At 40.8% G+C, this 17364-nt stretch overlaps 1 long non-coding RNA gene across 1 annotated transcript; it reads left to right on the top strand.

Moving 5' to 3' along the window:
* Nucleotides 1–8736: 8736 nt before the first annotated feature.
* LOC128339783 (uncharacterized) lies at nt 8737–13151 on the top strand. Its single transcript, XR_008313212.1, has 3 exons — nt 8737–9439; nt 10211–10657; nt 12985–13151. It is a non-coding gene; the product is annotated as an uncharacterized LOC128339783 (long non-coding RNA).
* Nucleotides 13152–17364: the final 4213 nt, after the last annotated feature.

Below are 17364 nucleotides of genomic sequence, written 5' to 3'. Positions count from 1 at the left end.
TGTGTCATACAAGTATTGCGTTTGCCTTCATTTGAATTTTATGTTTGAAATGTATGGCAGTGCCAGGAGTATCAGCAAGAACATCTGAGAAATCAGCAATCATATCAGCATATGGATGCTCCATTATCTCTAATACGGGTTCTGTGTTATTTGGGTCTAACACTATCCATAGATCTTTCTGATGTTTCCAGTCCAATACTGAGACTCCTTTTTGCGACACATACACATTTCCTTCCGCAGTACATTGTTTGTATTCCAGGACAGCAGTGAAATATCCATTTATGGCAATAGGGGAACCTCCCTATCCCGATGGGTGGATGTCTGAAGGCTGCGGGTGCAGATCTAATGTTGTAAGAAGTAAAGCAGATGGGATATGATAGTGTGAATGGAGAGCCAGAATCAGCCATCAACTGCACTTCATGGCCATTAAGGTTAATTTGACAATGAGGAGTCTATCACACGTAAAACGCTGTCAGGAAGTCGTTCACCTGCCTCATCCTTATCATATACCAAATCAGTAATGGACTGCAAACTTTCAAACCTTAGCAAAGTGTCCCCTTTTCTTGCACCTGTTGCAAGTAACCTTCCATGCAGGACAGTGAGCAGAAATGACTTTGGGCAGTCTCCACATCAGTAGCTGTGGTAGGTCTTCCTTTCTTGTGATGCCACTTTCTGGGGCAATACCATATGAGAAGATTGGTTTTGGAAGAATTTAGACTGAACAGCCTGGATTTCAGGGGGTTGGGTTTGGGGTATCAAAGAGAGCAATTTGGTACAGTGAAGACCATTTTCCACCCTAACAGATTAAAACACATTGAGGCGGTTCCCACAACCAGTGGGAACCGCCAGAAGGGGTTAGGTGGGGAGAGTGGGCTTAGCCTGCTCTCCCTGTAGATGAGCCCCCGCAGAGCCCTGGGTGGCCGGATTGGCTGCCCACACGACTGCTGGCTCCATCACAGAGCAGGCGGGGGCTGCAGGGATCAGGGACCGTGCGGCCCTCAGAAGTTCCAGCATGCCCTGTGTGAGCGTGCAGGGCATGCTGGAGAGACCCCCCAAGCCGGGAGGCTGCTTTTTAGCCTCCCAGTCGGGGGTCTGCTCGTGAGTTGCTGGGGCACGGAGCCCGGGTTAATGGAGCACTCACTCAGCTAACCTGGGCTTAGGGGAGGGTAACCTTAGCAGGTTACCTGCTTTGGTGAGACCGGGCTCGGCTATGAGCCCGGTGATTCTCACACATGGGCGAAATCAGGCTAGGCTCCCCTTAGCTCGATTTCGCCCGATTGTGAGAATCGCCTCATTTACTATTAGCACAGGGAGCCTGAAGCTTATGTTAGTTAAAATACGAATCTTTTAGAGCTTTCAAATGGTATTCAGTGACTGTTGATATGATTTTAATAACTTGGCAGAATCACCTTCCCCTAATTTCCAATGGCACATATTCATTTATTTTGTCCCACCATAGTATCTGGTAAAGTAGTTTTACAGACTTGCTTAATACTTGGAAAAGCTAGAACTAACCAGTGGTGGCATAATATACAGTATATGTTTATTTTGCTACTGTTGTCATGGAAATTTGGAGTTATTGCCGGGTGGGGGAGACCATTGTCCACGTATCCTCATCTTGTCCTTTAAAAAAGGTGGGCAGTATGCAAGGGGATTTAGGCAAAGTTACCTGGAAGTAATCCCCATTGAATACAGTGGCACTTATTTGTGAATAAATATACAGAGGACTACACTGTTAGTTCCACAAAGCTATGTCCCTCCGTTTCTAGTACAGGGGATAGTAGGAGTTGAATCCATTTTTATTTGGGCACATGTAGCTTCCATTTTCTAACACAAAAGATAACATCTTGATATTTGTTCATTAAAAATCACACACAAAAAAAACACCTGTGTCCCATTCCCACCCCATACTGAATGCATGATAGCTATTGGTGTATGTATGATTGACTAGACCAGCAGCTGCTTGCAATGCAACATAGTCAATTCCACCGCTCTTATCTTGGATAGTTAATAGGAGAAACAGCTACAAATAGGAATTACGGGGAGGGGGGTCAAAAAGGTCAGCTTCCTTAAGCTGGCACAGTTATTGAGCAACTAGTGCTGCCAGCCCTAGGATAAACAGAACCCTGGGTGAGGAGCGCCTTTGGTGCCTGGTAGTTTTTCACACGGGGCTTTAAAAGCCCTTTAAATCGCATCTCTCCCAGAATGGAGGGGGTGCGTTCACATATCGGCCAGATTTACCCCAAAGTCCCTGCGAGTTAACAGGGAGCAGTGTACACACAATTCAGGGTTTTTTTTTTTTACTGAGCGTTAGAGCATAGCCCAATTTATATCCGGGGTAAAAAAATCCACTTTTTTAGTTGATTTTTTGGGACAACTTCGAGTTTGCAGTAAAGCCTCCCAGTACACTCACAGTAAAGCCTGCTGTGTGTAAAAGTCCCTGTCCCCACACCCTACCCTACGCCCATGGTTAGTTTATCAGTGCTGCCAAACAGAATGCAAAACCTAGTAGACCCTACTATTGTTTGCAGGCATTCCCAGCAATACCCATGAAAAGGGCCATGAGCTGCCTCTCAGGAACTTGCTGCCACTGCTTCCTTGCTCCGGTTATGAGATCCCCGTGAAGTCTCACAGGGCTTCAGCTCCTTCTTCTCTCTCTCAGTCTCTTCCTTTATCCTGTTTCCAGCCTAACATGCTCTTACTCACTCACTCACACTGTAAGAGAGAAATTAGGTAGAGACGGTTCTTTCCTGGTTTTGCTTTCTTTCTCCCTGCAAACAATACACTCGACCAACTTCAGCTCAGGCCCCCCCTTGGCTCACCCACCTCTAAGGCCAGCCTTTATGCTACTGCAGCTCAAAAGGGGAAATTTCTCCCTTTTCCCTTCAGAAATAATGATTTGTACTTTATTTTATTTTTACATTTATATCCCGCTCTTCCTCCAAGGAGCCCAGAGCGGTGTACTACATACTTAAGTTTCTCTTTCACAACAACCCTGTGAAGTAGGTTAGGCTGAGAGAGAAGTGACTGGCCCAGAGTCACCCAGCTAGTATCCTGGCTAAGTGGGGATTTGAACTCAGGTCTCCCTGGTCCTAGTCCAGCACTCTAACCACTACAAGTAAATCCAGACTCAAACATATATGGCTGCAGAGGTGAAGCAAATGACCCCTTCAGCTTTCCTCACCTACAACCTTTAGGAAAAAAGACCCAGCTGACATGTCAATCTCCTTTACTACTAGGGTTGCCAGGTCCCCCAGAATTTAGGGTAGTATCCAGATTTTGGCTCCTCCACCCCGCTGCTAAATTCCACCCAGATTTGCACCTATTTCAAATGCGCTGCCCAGATTGCCCGGATTTTACTCTAGATCTGATCACACAGGAGGGCAGAGAAGAAGGGGAAAGCATACAAATGTGCCTAAATAAATAAATAAATAAATAAATAAATATGCAAATCAGTTGCATAATATGCAAATTAAGCCACCCAAATTTGGGAAGCTTGAATGTGGCAACCCTATTTACTGCTAATTTACTGCTAATTGATCTATCCTGTGTATGCAGTTGGGAAATGGGGCACCCAGAGTAGAGTACCTCTCTCCTTTTAGAAATTCACAGTTGGCAACAGCTCAGTATCAGTGGCTCCATATTCCCATACAAGGCTCCTGAAATGCAACAACAAGCAACCTACAGGAAGGTATTTTCACCCACCTTTAGCTACTGTTAACACTGATCTATGACCATCCTTTTCAGAGAATTAAAGCAGCATCATTCCCATTTACAGTCATGTCAATGTTAACAGCTTGTGTGTGAGCATCACCTTGGCTGTTAAACTTCCTCCACAATGTTGTAGTACTGCATGGCTAGCCAGATGACATTAGGCAGAAAATTGATGGAGGAAGCCACTACGACCAAGGGAGAAAAAGCAATCCAGTGTCCCCTGCAGTAAATGCCAACTTCATGCAGCTAGATAATTGGCACAATGATTGCAGAGCCCTCATTTAGAGTCACACCAGATTTACCCTCCAGGGCATACGAGTTCATTGAAAGTGAGTGTGTGTGTGTGTGTGTGTGTGTGTGTGTGTGTTATGCTCACGGAGGGGCTCTTTTCTTGCACACAGTACACGGTAATACCTGGCCCACGACCATTTCCAGTTTTCCAGCATTCTCTCCTCCTAGTTCATCTCATTTTTTATTTGCCAGGTTAAAAATGACTTCCTTCAAACTATGCAAAGATGAGCTGTTGGCTCTTACAACTAAGGTGAAAGCAGAATCATTTTTTTTAGCTATATACCAGGACTCACTGCCGTCTGCATTAGCTGATGTTTTGAATGAGTTATCAGTGACTCAAAGGAATGTTGTTGCATAGCTGAAAGAATAGATATTTATGCTATGTCCTGATGACGTGAAAAGATGCTCCAAGGTATTGCCACTGCTTGGGCTCGCAGAAAAGTGATAGAGTCACCGCAACCACAAAAGAAAACAGTAAACAAATGAGGCTTATTTCACATATTACATGGCAACAACCTGGGTTTATCACCACGGGTGCACTCAGCAGGGAATCACAATCAGTCCTTCCTCCCTGTCAGGTAGTTTCAAACACTTGTTTTGTACTTGCTCGTACATTTGAAAATTTAAATTAAAGGGTCTATAATGTGCATACCTAAAGCAACACAAAACACCACACACACACACCATGTGTGAAGAGGCCCTGCGAGGTAATAAAACAGGGAGATTGCCTGGGTCAAAACATGGTTCATCCTATGGTGTTTTATAGACCAATGATTACAGTTCAAAGATAGGTGCAAAAGAGCAATGATAAAAATTCAAGCATGGGTGCAAAAGTGATTTGATTTTTAAAAAGTCCCAGTGCACTTCAAGCAATATGCACTTCAAGCAATATGCTGAAAATATGCTGTTTATCAGGAATACAGGTGCAAATTTCAATAGCTTATTCTTACATTAAATAATACCTTTCAGTTTCAAGACTCACACTACTGGGGTGTGTGTGTGTGTGTGTGTGTGTGTGTGTGTGTGTGTGTGTGAGAGAGAGAGAGAGAGAGAGAGAGAGAGAGAGAGAGAGAGAGACTAGTTATTCCTCTTTCCCAACTGCATCACCCTGTGCCCTCAAAAAACTAACTTCAGAAGGTCAGACCCTCCAGAGTGACTTTTCAAGGACTGCAGATGGTGGTGGCGAAGTCTGCAACCTTCTCCTCATGAGCAGAAATGTTTTCTACTCAGGCAGTGGGAACTGGATCCAAGCCAGGGTTTCTATAGTTAGGCTACATCCCCTGATGAAGCATATTTGCTTGAAATATGTTGAGATGTGAATTCTAATTCAATCACTTTTGCACCCACTAATGACCTTTTTGTTGGCTGTTGGATAAAGTGGGACCACCCTCTTGGTTCACATCAGTGTGACATTTCAGGCAGCAAAATTAGCAGCTAGAGTGAGTCCTGGTGAAAGTACTGCAGAACCAAGAAGGGCTTAGATACCTCTGTATTGACTTCTACTGTGGATATTAATCAGTCAATAATTAAAATATTTATACCCTGCCTCTCTAGTAAAGTACTGCTTGGGGCAGCTCACAACATTAATAAAATAGATACAATGTAAAATAAAAGATTAGTAAAGTTAAACAAGTTAAAAGACCAGGCTAAAACACATTTAAAATTACATTATTATTATTTTTTAAAATCAAATTAAAAGTTATTAATAAAAAGCTAAAAACTGAGAACTACAAAAACTAAAGAACCTACCAGATATAAGCAGCAGATAAAACATTTAAAAGCCTATTTAAAAAGATGTGTATTTGTTGTTGTTTTCTTAAATCCTGAGAGAGGGAGCATGGCAGAGCTCTTTGAGGAGGGCATGCCAAAGCCAAGGGGCCACAACTGAAAAGGCCTAGGGTACTACAGAAAAAAGCCACCTAATGGTGCAGCGGGGAAGTAACTTGCCTAGGGAGCAAGAGGTTCAAATCCCTGCTGGTATGTTTCCCAGACTATGGGAAACACCTATATAGGGCAGCAGTGGTATAGGAAGATGCTGAAAGCATCATCTCATACTGCGCGGGAGATGGCAATGGTAAACCCTCCTGTATTCTACCAAAGAAAACCAGATGGCTCTGTGGTCACCAGGAGCCGACACCAACTCGATAGCACAACTTTACTTTACTACAGAGAAGGTAGCTATGCTGTGTATGTATGTCAGGGATTACCAGCCTTGGGTCTCCAGATGTTGTTGGACTACAACTCTCATTATGGCTCTGAATAAATAAACAAAATAAACAAATAAATAAATAATCCCCAGCCACAATGGCTGCAGCTGATGATGATGGGAGTTGTAGCTCAACAACATCTGGGAACCCAAGGTTGGGAATCCCTGATATACAGTACATTATGGCCAATTCTATTCCATACAGCTGCTAGGCCAGGGGTGGGCATACTTGGCCCTCCAGTTGTTGAACTCCAACTCCAATCATCTCCAGCCACAATAATTGAGACTCCAGCCACAATAAAAGAACCATCACTGGAGGGCCAGTTTTGCCCATCCCAGTGATGGTTCTGTCAGAATAGCTGCTAGTGGATTAGTGAGCTTCTCTTATAAGCAGTTTGAATTCCATGCTTGGTGAAAGCAGAGATCTCTCAGGTTCTCTGGTTCTGTGGTTCCATAATGTTGTATCCCATACGAGCCCTTCATCAGTCCACTATCTATAATTCAAATTAATATCATACTATTTGTAGAATGATCACTCCAATTAAAAAGAGAGAGAAAGTGCCTATTATGGCTAAGAATGCAGAACATTCCCTCGGAGGCCAGTGATCTGACATAGTGGAACAAAAACAATGTTGAGAACATATTGGAATCCCCTGCTCTGTCTTTTAAACAGCAAGCACCGAGTCACGGCAAGTCTGTACTACTCATTGCCTCAAGCTGAGAAACCATAGCAGCTTGTTCTCCCTTTAACACAGATTTATTTCCAGCAGCACATGCACTAACACTTCAGTGCTCCAACAAGGAAAGCCAAGAGCCCTGGAGTAGTTGCTTCATTTGACACTGGACTTCCGTTCCCTTTTAATTACATCTTGCAATTCTCACAGACACACATGCATTTTCTCAACTCTTTGGAGGTAGGTCAGTCACTATTCCCATTTTACAGAGGTGAAACTGAAGATAGAAGTGGCCATCCACTTCTCAACAGGGATTTGAACTTTGGCCTCTTCAGCATCATCCACTGGATCATGTTGGCTTTCTGTGTAAAGAAATGATGTTCTCTAAACTCGATAAAGATGTAAAAACAGCCTTATAACCAGACTTCCCATTACTTCTAGTTAATTCTCACTACACCACTCCACATCCCATCTCCATCTGGCTGGTTAACACCCTTTAGGAATCTGCAGCTTTATTCCCCAGCCCCTATCTTATACGTATTAAATAAGATATTTATAGACCTGTAACGATGCCTCCAAGATATTTGCAACCTTAGAAATCTCCTTAAAGGTTTCTCAAAATGTAACTGAGATCTGTGCAACTTCATTGAAATCTTCACATTTTTTAGAACTGCATTAAAACCTGAAATCCAAACCATCCAGATTATCAATCAACCAGTAAATGCAAAATTCTTTTAGCCCTCTTTTAACAGCTCAAATGTGCAATGCACATTTACTATAGAAGTTTGTTTTGGAATAAGTAGGAATGTGACCTAGATCTCTATCTCAAAATTATCCAATCAAAAGTGAAGCACCTTTTCATCCCATAGATTTTAATGGAAGAAATATAAGCATGTGAGTATTGTATTTCTCCTATCAAAATCAATGTGACTTTGCTTTGGCTCGTTCAAGCCGCTCTGGGTATTTTTGAAAGCTAATTCACCAGCTAGTTACAATGCTTCTATAAAAGTGATTTTGGAGATATCAACCGGAAAATATATATATGTGTGTGTGTGTGTGTGTGTGTGTGTGTGTGTGTGAATATGCTGTCTTTCATAAATATTTCCCAAGGTGGTGCAGTGGTAAAACTGCCGCCCTGTAACCAGAAGGTTACAAGTTCGATCCTGACCAGGGCTCAAGGTTGACTCAGCCTTCCATCCTTCCTAGGTCGGTAAAATGAGTACCCAGAATGTTGGGGGCAATATGCTAAATCATTGTAAACCGCTTAGAGAGCTTCGGCTATAGAGCGGTATATAAATGTAAGTGCTATTGCTATTGCTATTGCTAAGGTGGTATACAAAACTATTAAACAGCACTAAAAATCCATAAAAATCAATCCATTTAAAACAGTAAAAACATCACAGTAACACACATCAACCACAATCAGCAACAGCAAAACAAACAAACAAACAAACAAACAAACAAACAAACAAACAAATAACCCATCCACAGAGCAAAACACAGCACAGTCCACTAAGGCCCAAAGGTCTGGGTAAAAATAACATTTTACCTCTCTGCAAAAGGCAGTAAGGACAAAAAGTGAACATCCCCAGGAAAAGCATTCCAGAATCGGGGGCGAGAGGGCAACAACTGAAAAGGCCTCGTACCATGTATGACAGCTGAGCCTCTCTAATTATCAGGTTGTGCAGCGGGGTCCCCTTGGAGAAACTTGTGGGCAAGAAGAAATATTTGGGAGCGGACAGTCTTTTAGATATATGATTCTTAAACTCAATGTGCCATTTGCTTGAAACTGTAGCCTGGCCTGTTTAGACAATGGCCACCTTCGGACAGAACGGCAAACTGTGAGTCCAATGAACCCACAGTTGTTATTGTTATTATTTATTACATCTATAAACTGCCCCATCCAGAGGCTATGGGCGGTGTACAACAACTTTTTAAAAAGACATAAAACCCACAATTCAAACATAATGCTAAAAACAATATAAAAGCAATTCAAAAACAATTAAAATGATTTAAAACCAATTAAAATACTTTTAAAAAACAACAACACTACAAGCCTTGGAAGACTAGTCCAAACAAATAGGTTTTTAGGGCTCTCTTTGGACTTTGCCTCCATTTCCCCGGAACACTCCCAGACGATTACGATCTGCAGTCTGGGAGTCAGCAGAGGGGGACTAACTGGCTGTGAGGGCTTCCTTCTTTGCATGAAGGAAAGCCACAGCAGCCAATAGAGTCAGGGAGAGAGAGGAGCTTCCTATTCTTAACTCCTGTTTGTACATGGAGGCTGCCATTCTGGGAGTTCCTTTTCCATTTGCTCTGGCAATGAAAGCTGACCCCATGGATACTTCTACTTCAGCTTGAGGAAGACACTTCTCCACGAACATTTTTCAGGCGGAATGCTGGCTCCTTGCTCTCTGTCCTGTGGCCTTCACATGCACCAATACAGCCATTAGCAATGTAGCTATAGCAAAAGGTCCCTCCTTGTTTTTAGTAATGAGCACAGGAATTCTGCCCCACTTTTCATGCTCAGGATATCGTGACCAGCTGTTGCAGTGTAAGTACAAAAGCTACAGCCCACAATAGATTAAGGAAGGCCACTTACATCACAACACTTATTTTGTATGAGAGCACTTTGATTGCATATTATTAATTATTATTATTATTATTGTTGTTGTTGTTGTTGTTGTTGTTATTTTATTGTTGTTTACACAGTCAGACAGGTGTTATTGACTGGTTTGTTCTATCCAGACATCAAGTACTTCCCAAGGACCTGGGATGGCTGAATTTTATTATCAATGTTGTTGCTGTTATTATTATAGATATCATCGCAGAATATAGGCTGTTCCCAGTAATGTTGCTTTTTGTAATTGGCTGATAGTGATTTCAGTGGCCCCTATGGTGTTGAGGTGCTCTTCAAGTTGTTTTGGAATTGCACCTAGGGTGCCAATTACCACTGGGATTATGTTGGTCTTCTTCGGCCACAGCCTTTCAATTTCAATTTGTAGATTAATTATTATTATTATTATTATTATTATTATGCCATTGATGATCATGTAATATAGGCAAAAGAGACAGATTCTTGTGCTTAAGATTTATATTTCCTAGAGGAAACAACAATAGGAGAGAAGGGAAAAGGAATCAATTTTTAAATGAAATTAATGAAGGCTTTCAATCCTAATAAGTTTACAAAAAACCAGTTGAAATAGTGCACCCTATTTCCCGCCCCCCCCCCAAGTAGTCAGATATATTCTTATGGTTTGTCCATTCATCAGAATTGTACTCTCCCTACTGCTCAAGATAATCCCTCACCCATATGTTCTTGCAGAAAGTGCCAGTTCAGAATTTCATACCTAAATAAATGAAAAAGAAAGATGAAGAGTGCTTGGTCTGATGTGATGGAAATCTCCAAATAACTGCATGCTCATTGCCCCAAAGAACACTGTGCTGATGTCCTCAAGTAACCTTTGCCATATCCAGCACATTTCTCATGGGAGGCAATAAGACCACCAAGAAAGAGGAGAAACAATAGCAAAAAACAGAGGTAAGGTCGAAAAATAACACATGGGGTGGGGGGAGCATTCTGAAACCACTGAAAGGTTTTGTTTCTCACTTTCCTTTTAAATCTATTCATCTGTTCCTGGTGAGATGCCAGACAGTGCCCATTTGTACAGGGCAGAGCAAGACAATGGGGCCACATTGCAAAGGAAGAAATCTGAGGAAGCTCTTCAGTGCAAGAGAGCACTGCCGCTCAAGTTGCAGAGCAGTTTGGAAGGTGAGAAAGATTAGAAGGTTTGTACGCAGCATGCAGAGCATCCAGGACTTGAATGCCTTGCTAGTTATGTAAGATTCGAAACGTAAGTTTTGAAAGTGGCTGCAAGCAGCAAAACACAGCAGGTGGCACTGCACTGGTTAATTTGGCTTCCAAAAAGCAATATGGCAATGGGTGGAGCCAAAATGAAACTTAAAGTCCCTAAAATAGTACAGGAACACAGAGAATCATAACAAATCCCAATCTGAAGCTGATACTTAATTCTAGTTTAATTCCAGTTCTATATATGTTAGCCTCCCAAAAGGTCACACAGACCTTCCAGATAATGCTCAGCTCCCCTGAGCCACTAAGGCTGGGTTTCCCAACCTTGGATCCCTAGATGCTGTAGAACTATAATTCCCATCATCCCCAGCCACAATAGACTTTCATTTACATATCTTCTCATTTGGACTTTTGGTACGGATGAGCATGAAGAAGATGCCCGTTGAATCTGGAAATTGAAAGAAGGGGTGGGGAATGTATGGAAGATATTAGGTCCATATCAGTGGCCCAAGCAGTACCTCAAAGCTTGATAAGTCAAAATCAGTAGGGATGTGCTGGAAACACAATTTGGCTTCAGAATTGTGGCACAATCCCCTTAAAATTTGGAAGCCAAATCACATTTCGGCACATCCTTAAAAACCAGTACCTTGAATTGAGTCCGGAAGACAGAGACTACAGAATACTGATGAAATAACCTCTTTTAAACTTACTCTTATTAAGATATTGAAAGCTATTTACCCATGTCATGAATATCCTGAAATATAACAACTTGATCTTGGGTTGCTGCAAATACCTGAAATAAATATTAGAAGATAATATTAGCCATAATAGTTAATGCCAAGGTAAAAGGTGCGGTGGTATTTTGGAAACATCCCCCCAGAATACACAAAAAATGCACCTCTCATTTTTGGCAAATGTTCACATTCCTGTTTGAAAAGGAATGTTCACATTCCTGTTTGAAAAGCAAAACTGTTCACAAAAGGGGGTGAGAATTGAGGGAAGAAGAAACACATCCACAGTGCTGAGGCAAGTGGTAGGATGACCTCCTTCACTTGGCCAATTCGCATTTAATTGGCTTATTTATTTATTTATTCATTCATTCATTCATTCGATTTCTATACTGCCCTTCCAAAAGTGGCTCAGGGTGGTTTACATAACGACATTTTCCATACCTTTTGCTATGCAAACCACTTGAAGATTATTTTTCAGTTGAAAAGCAGTACATAAATATTTTTAATCAATAATAATAATTGGAGCAGCAAGTGGGTGGGGATGCTCATTTGGATGTGCATCTGATTGCACATCCCCTTCAAATAGCTCTATCTGCACTATGTTACTTTCAGTGGTATGTGAATTCAAAAGTTCATCACTATTCTGCTCCAACTACTCAGCTATGTGCAAATGGATTGTGGTGCGTGTGGGAGGGTGTGTATGTCAGACCAGCTGCCTCTACAATGGGGATGTAGAGGCAACTAGTCTGACCTCCTCCTGCAGTTGTCATCTCTTTATGAATAGTCTCACACTCATGTGAGTCTTGCAGTGCTGGCAAGCAATAAAACCACTGATGCAGCATGGCAAGACAGCAACAATTGGCCTGGTTGCCTGGTGAAAGAAGATGTGTTCCTTCATCCTCTCACCTTCGGAGTGAGGGCAATGGGATTGGGAGGGTCTCATTTGCCCTCAATGATGTCATCACAGAGCTAAATCTAATTAGCTATGTGACACAAGTATATTTACTATGTGATCCCTGATTAGTTGGGAAGCTACTCTTTGAAATAAAACAATAGTGCAGAAACAGCAGAAAATTGGGGAAACAAGAGCAGCAAACAGACATGGGGGGAAGGTGTGGTTGGATGGTAGGTTGTTGGTTGTGGGTTTTTTTAAAAAAAAAACCTCTTAGGCTTTGTCCAAAATGGCAAGTTTCACATTAAAAAAACCAAAACTGAGCTCACAAAAACTGAGTGCAGCACTAGTCATGATCCTTGCTGTCAGGGCAAATCCAGGTTGTCATTTACCATAGTGTATATGTAACCACTTGATATGCCAAGTGGACAGTTTTGTGGCATGGTGTGGTGAACAAAACGGTGGCAAAATGGTTATCTGAAACCATCCACAATCAACTTTCTTTTTTGCTCCATTTCTGAATGTGTAGGGCCACACTCAATAAATAATTTTAATTCCACTATGTGGTGTGCTTTTATTGGCCATCAGACAGAAGACAGTCTCAGATAGCCAAAAAGAATAAACGCCTGTCAGCTCATTTAACCCTCACATGTCATCTCATGCAGCCCATATTACACAGCAGCATGCATGGCTTCCGTCAAAGCCACTGTGAATGGCAGCTACACCAGAGAAGAGAAAGTGAAAAGTAAGCGAACACTGCATTTGTGACACGATTTCCTTCTACTTGTAATCCACTTCAATGCATATGTTTACAATATCTGCAATAATAATTATTAAATATAGTAAAATACCTCCAAACTTGGCTCCTAGTATAATTGTACTTCTAGGGAGAAGGGGGGGGGGAACCCACTGAAGTTTTGACAGCATGCCACTTCCTCCTCCCCCAGCTTTTAACAGAAGCAGCCTCCAGTGAAATAATCCAAGCTGTGTTCAAGAAGTTGGCAAGTGGGTCCAATTAAATGTGGTTTTAGTGTATTCTGGCATTTGCATATCTAGTGTGCCAAGATGTAATTTTTTTTAAAAAAAAAAAAATCCTGCTTTTGTCCAGACACAGTCAAACACATAATACTGCATTTTCCAAAAAAGAAAAAAAGAAAAAGAAAGAAAGAAAAAATAAAAAAGAAATGGTGTTCCATTACCCATTCTCAGTTTGTAATATATTACAGCACGTGGCATAATTTCGCATACATTACATGTGTAAGAGAATGTATGTTTCCCATACATTACTATATGAATTTAAAATACAGTTTGTACTAAAGATTTAGTACAGTTTGTACTAAAGATCTTCATTTTTACCTTTTTAGGAAATAGTAACACTTTTTAGACTGAAAGATTTCTTAGTAGGTAAAAAACCCACAATTGAACAATTCTGGTTCAATAATAAGTGACTAGGTCAAGCCATGCCAATCTAAATATATCCTTTCTTTGTAAGTGTTGTCCATTCAAAATTTATACATTTGTTATCATCCACCTAAAAAAGATGGACATTTTTCCTTTGACATCTAGCTACATAATTTTCAAGTAGCACACAATGGGCAATGTATGTGAACCCACAGTTAACTCAAAAATTATCCAGTTAAATGAAGGTGCTCAAGTGTGCTCACATTTAGCTTCCCTCTGCTGAAAGTCTAGGCAAAAGAAGATAAAAGCATCCAGCATGTTTACATTTTTAAATGAAAAAGACCAAACCTTTGCACAGATAAGGATCTATGTATGTGATAATCTAAAATGAATGCAGAAACTCATCACATACCATAGAATCCTCATACTATTTATTAAATTAACACAGTGTATTAGCAGGACCAATCTCTCAGTAAAACTCCCCAACTCCAATCTGTGCAACAGAGCAGTTAATTTCTTTTGGACTCAGGCTATGGCATCAAGCTGCTTTTTTTCACCATTTAAGAATGAAATCTTCACCCAAACAAACAATTAAATAATCAACAAATAAGAATATTTAACCAAAATTAAAAATAGGGAACTCTCAGGATATCTTAAAGCTACAAATTAAATTTGATCAGATACATAACGAGGTTGAGTCACCAAGTAAGCAAAGGAGAAATGAAATGCATTTTGATTCTGATATTTTTGAAATTGCTACCTTGATACTGAATAAACTTGCAGAGAGAGACTCTTCATAGTAAGAGCCTGCATTTATCAGAGGCAATTGTTTCAACTTAATTAAATGTAATACATTCCTAACAAGTAAAAAGGCGGAAGTGGTTGAAGACCATCTTAAGATATTTTAATAAGTGGTGCTAATTTCTTGTAGTCTGAATGTATCATTTGTGAATGCAGAAAGAAAGCAAGAAAGCAAGCTACTTTTAAAATTATATTATAGTTTAGTCACCGCACTTTTAAAATAAACTGATGCAGGAAATGCAAAAACCAATTTAAGTGTCACTGGTGGAAAACAGCCAGAGGCCCTGATCTTACAAAGCCACTCATTTGATGACCTTTGACTTTGATGGAAGAAGTACCTGCATGAGCATAATGACTGTACGTTTTTACCTAATGAGGGTGAAAGTCACAAACTTAATGGCATGTGTTAATTGTGACTGTTCTGGTAAAACTTTTTAACTTGCTTCTGGATTTGGCCAACACATAAAGAGTTCAAAGGTTGAGGGTTAGGAGTTTTCATCCAGATCATTTCACGTTAGTCAGATCATATTTCCCCCCTTAATCTATTTGGATTAGATTTGTATTTAATTTAATAGCAAGTGAACATGGCTGCCTGTTGATGTGAATGCAATTCAGGGACAGGGTGGGGCATTTGAAGAGGAGCAGTGAGAGAAGAGTTGCTTAATCCTTCTCATCTCTGCTAATGCTTCTCTGTGAGAGATGGCCTGTAGGATGTTTCCTCCTCAGCAGGGCTTTCGTTCGGTCTCAGATCCTGACAGTGAAGCAGGGAAGGGAACCAGTAAGACCAAAATGACTTGCATCATGAATACACTATGCACTTGCATAGGCAAATCAGTGAGCATGAAAAGTTAAACACCCAACCAGCCACAGATCCTTCCCTGCTAAGGCACCCATACTACCATTAAAGGGCAAATCAAGGGTTGGGAAACCTACGTTTAGCTGGAAATGTGCAGTTTTGCCTTAAAGGCTGGTCTACTGGTTTCACAGAAGACACTTATAATACGGCTGGTGCTCCATGCCGGAGATGAGATGTTTAATGTAGCTTACCATGTAGATGGTTCTCACCATGCAGAGTTTCGATGCTGCCGCTGCTGCATGCTCCAGACTATAGCTAGCAATGGCACAGTCAGGCCACTGACATGATCAACTGCAGCAATGAGAGCATGAAACATGAAAAAACTTGCTGCAGCAATTCAGAAGAAACGCTCTGCTGCTTGATTACTAGACACAAGAGCTCTGTCCTGAAACATATTCTGGAAGTGTCACATATCCTGAAACATATTCTGGAGGTATCACATATCAACTGCCCATAAATCATTTTTCTCTCTCTGCCAGGCATATGCAGTCAATGCGACAGATCTTTTCTCCACATATCCTATCCCTGGAACTGCTACCGTATGAAAGCAGGGCCATTCTGATGCTCATGCTAGCAGGGACACTGGTACATATTTCAGGAGGTGTGTGGCATTCAGCAAGATCTGCTTTTGGATACATAAAGATAAGGGTTGTTTTAAAGCATTAAAATATTTTAAAAGCATGCATGATTATGTTTTATACCTTATAACTACAGCTATATTATCAATGCAGGACACATAGACACCTCTTTATATTTGTACACCCACACACACACACCCAAATTTACGTCTCTGGGCAGTTTACATCAACATGAAACTAATTAAAACCTTTAAAAAAATTAAACCACAAGTCTAGTTAAAAAGCTTGGGTGAATAAATATGTCTTTAGAGACTTTTAAAAAGTTGTCAGGGATGGGGAGGCTCTTATTTAATCAGGGAGTGCATTCCAGAGTCTCGGGGCAGCAACAGAGAAGGCCCGTCCCTGTATAGCCACTGGATGACCTCGTGGCAACGGCAGACGAACCTCTCCGAATTATCTCAATGAGCGATGGAGCTCATAGTGAAGAAGATGTTCTCTTAAATACCCAGGGCCTAAACTGTTTAGCACTTTATATAACCAACACCTTGTATTTTTCCCAGAAACGTATTGGTAGCCAGTGTGATTCTTTTAATACAGGAGTAACATGTTCTCTTCGAGATGACCCAGAGACTAACCTGGCTACTGCATTCTGTACCAACTGCAGTCTCCAGACTATGTAGAAAGGCAGCCCCACATAGAGCGGTCTGCAGTAGTGAAGTCTGAAGGTTATCAGCATATCTACTACTGTTCTGAGGTCATTTATATCAAGAAATGGAGAGCTGGTGTATCAGCCGAAGCTGATAGAAAGCACCTCTGGCCACTGCTTCAATCTGAGACACGAGGGAGAGGTTGGATCCATAAGGGCTGCATGCATACCTGCTCCTTCTGGGAAAGTGTGACTCCATCCAGAACTGGCAGATCAAAATTGTCTCCTGTTCCAATCCCACACAATCAGTACCGCCATCTTATTTGAATTCAGTCTTTGTTATTTATTGTTCAGTGTTTATACTGCCTTTCATAAGGCATCCCAAAGTGGTTTACAGAAGTTAAAATACAGTAAAACTCATTAAAAACATTTTATAGTTTTAATGTTACATTTTAATTGTTGTAATGTTTTAATCTTTTTATCTGGTTTTTTTATTGTTTTGTTGTGAACCTCCCAGAGACTTTTTATTATTATTATTATTTATTTAAAATATTCCTATACCGCCCAAAACATGTGTCTCGGGGCGGTTTACAATTAAAATAATTTAAAACATTAAATTAATTAACAATTAAAATCATCTAAAAGATTTTAAATCTTGCATTTTGGACAGTATATAAATGTGTTAAATAATAATAAATACATTTAAAACCTTAAAATCAGTTAAACAATGAAAACACCAAAAAGCCCACCACCATAAAAAAGA

The sequence above is a fragment of the Hemicordylus capensis genome, chromosome 1, assembly GCF_027244095.1.
Source record: "Hemicordylus capensis ecotype Gifberg chromosome 1, rHemCap1.1.pri, whole genome shotgun sequence".
Classification (NCBI taxonomy): Eukaryota; Metazoa; Chordata; class Lepidosauria; order Squamata; family Cordylidae; genus Hemicordylus; species Hemicordylus capensis.
This window is presented reverse-complemented; position numbering and strand designations above follow the sequence as displayed.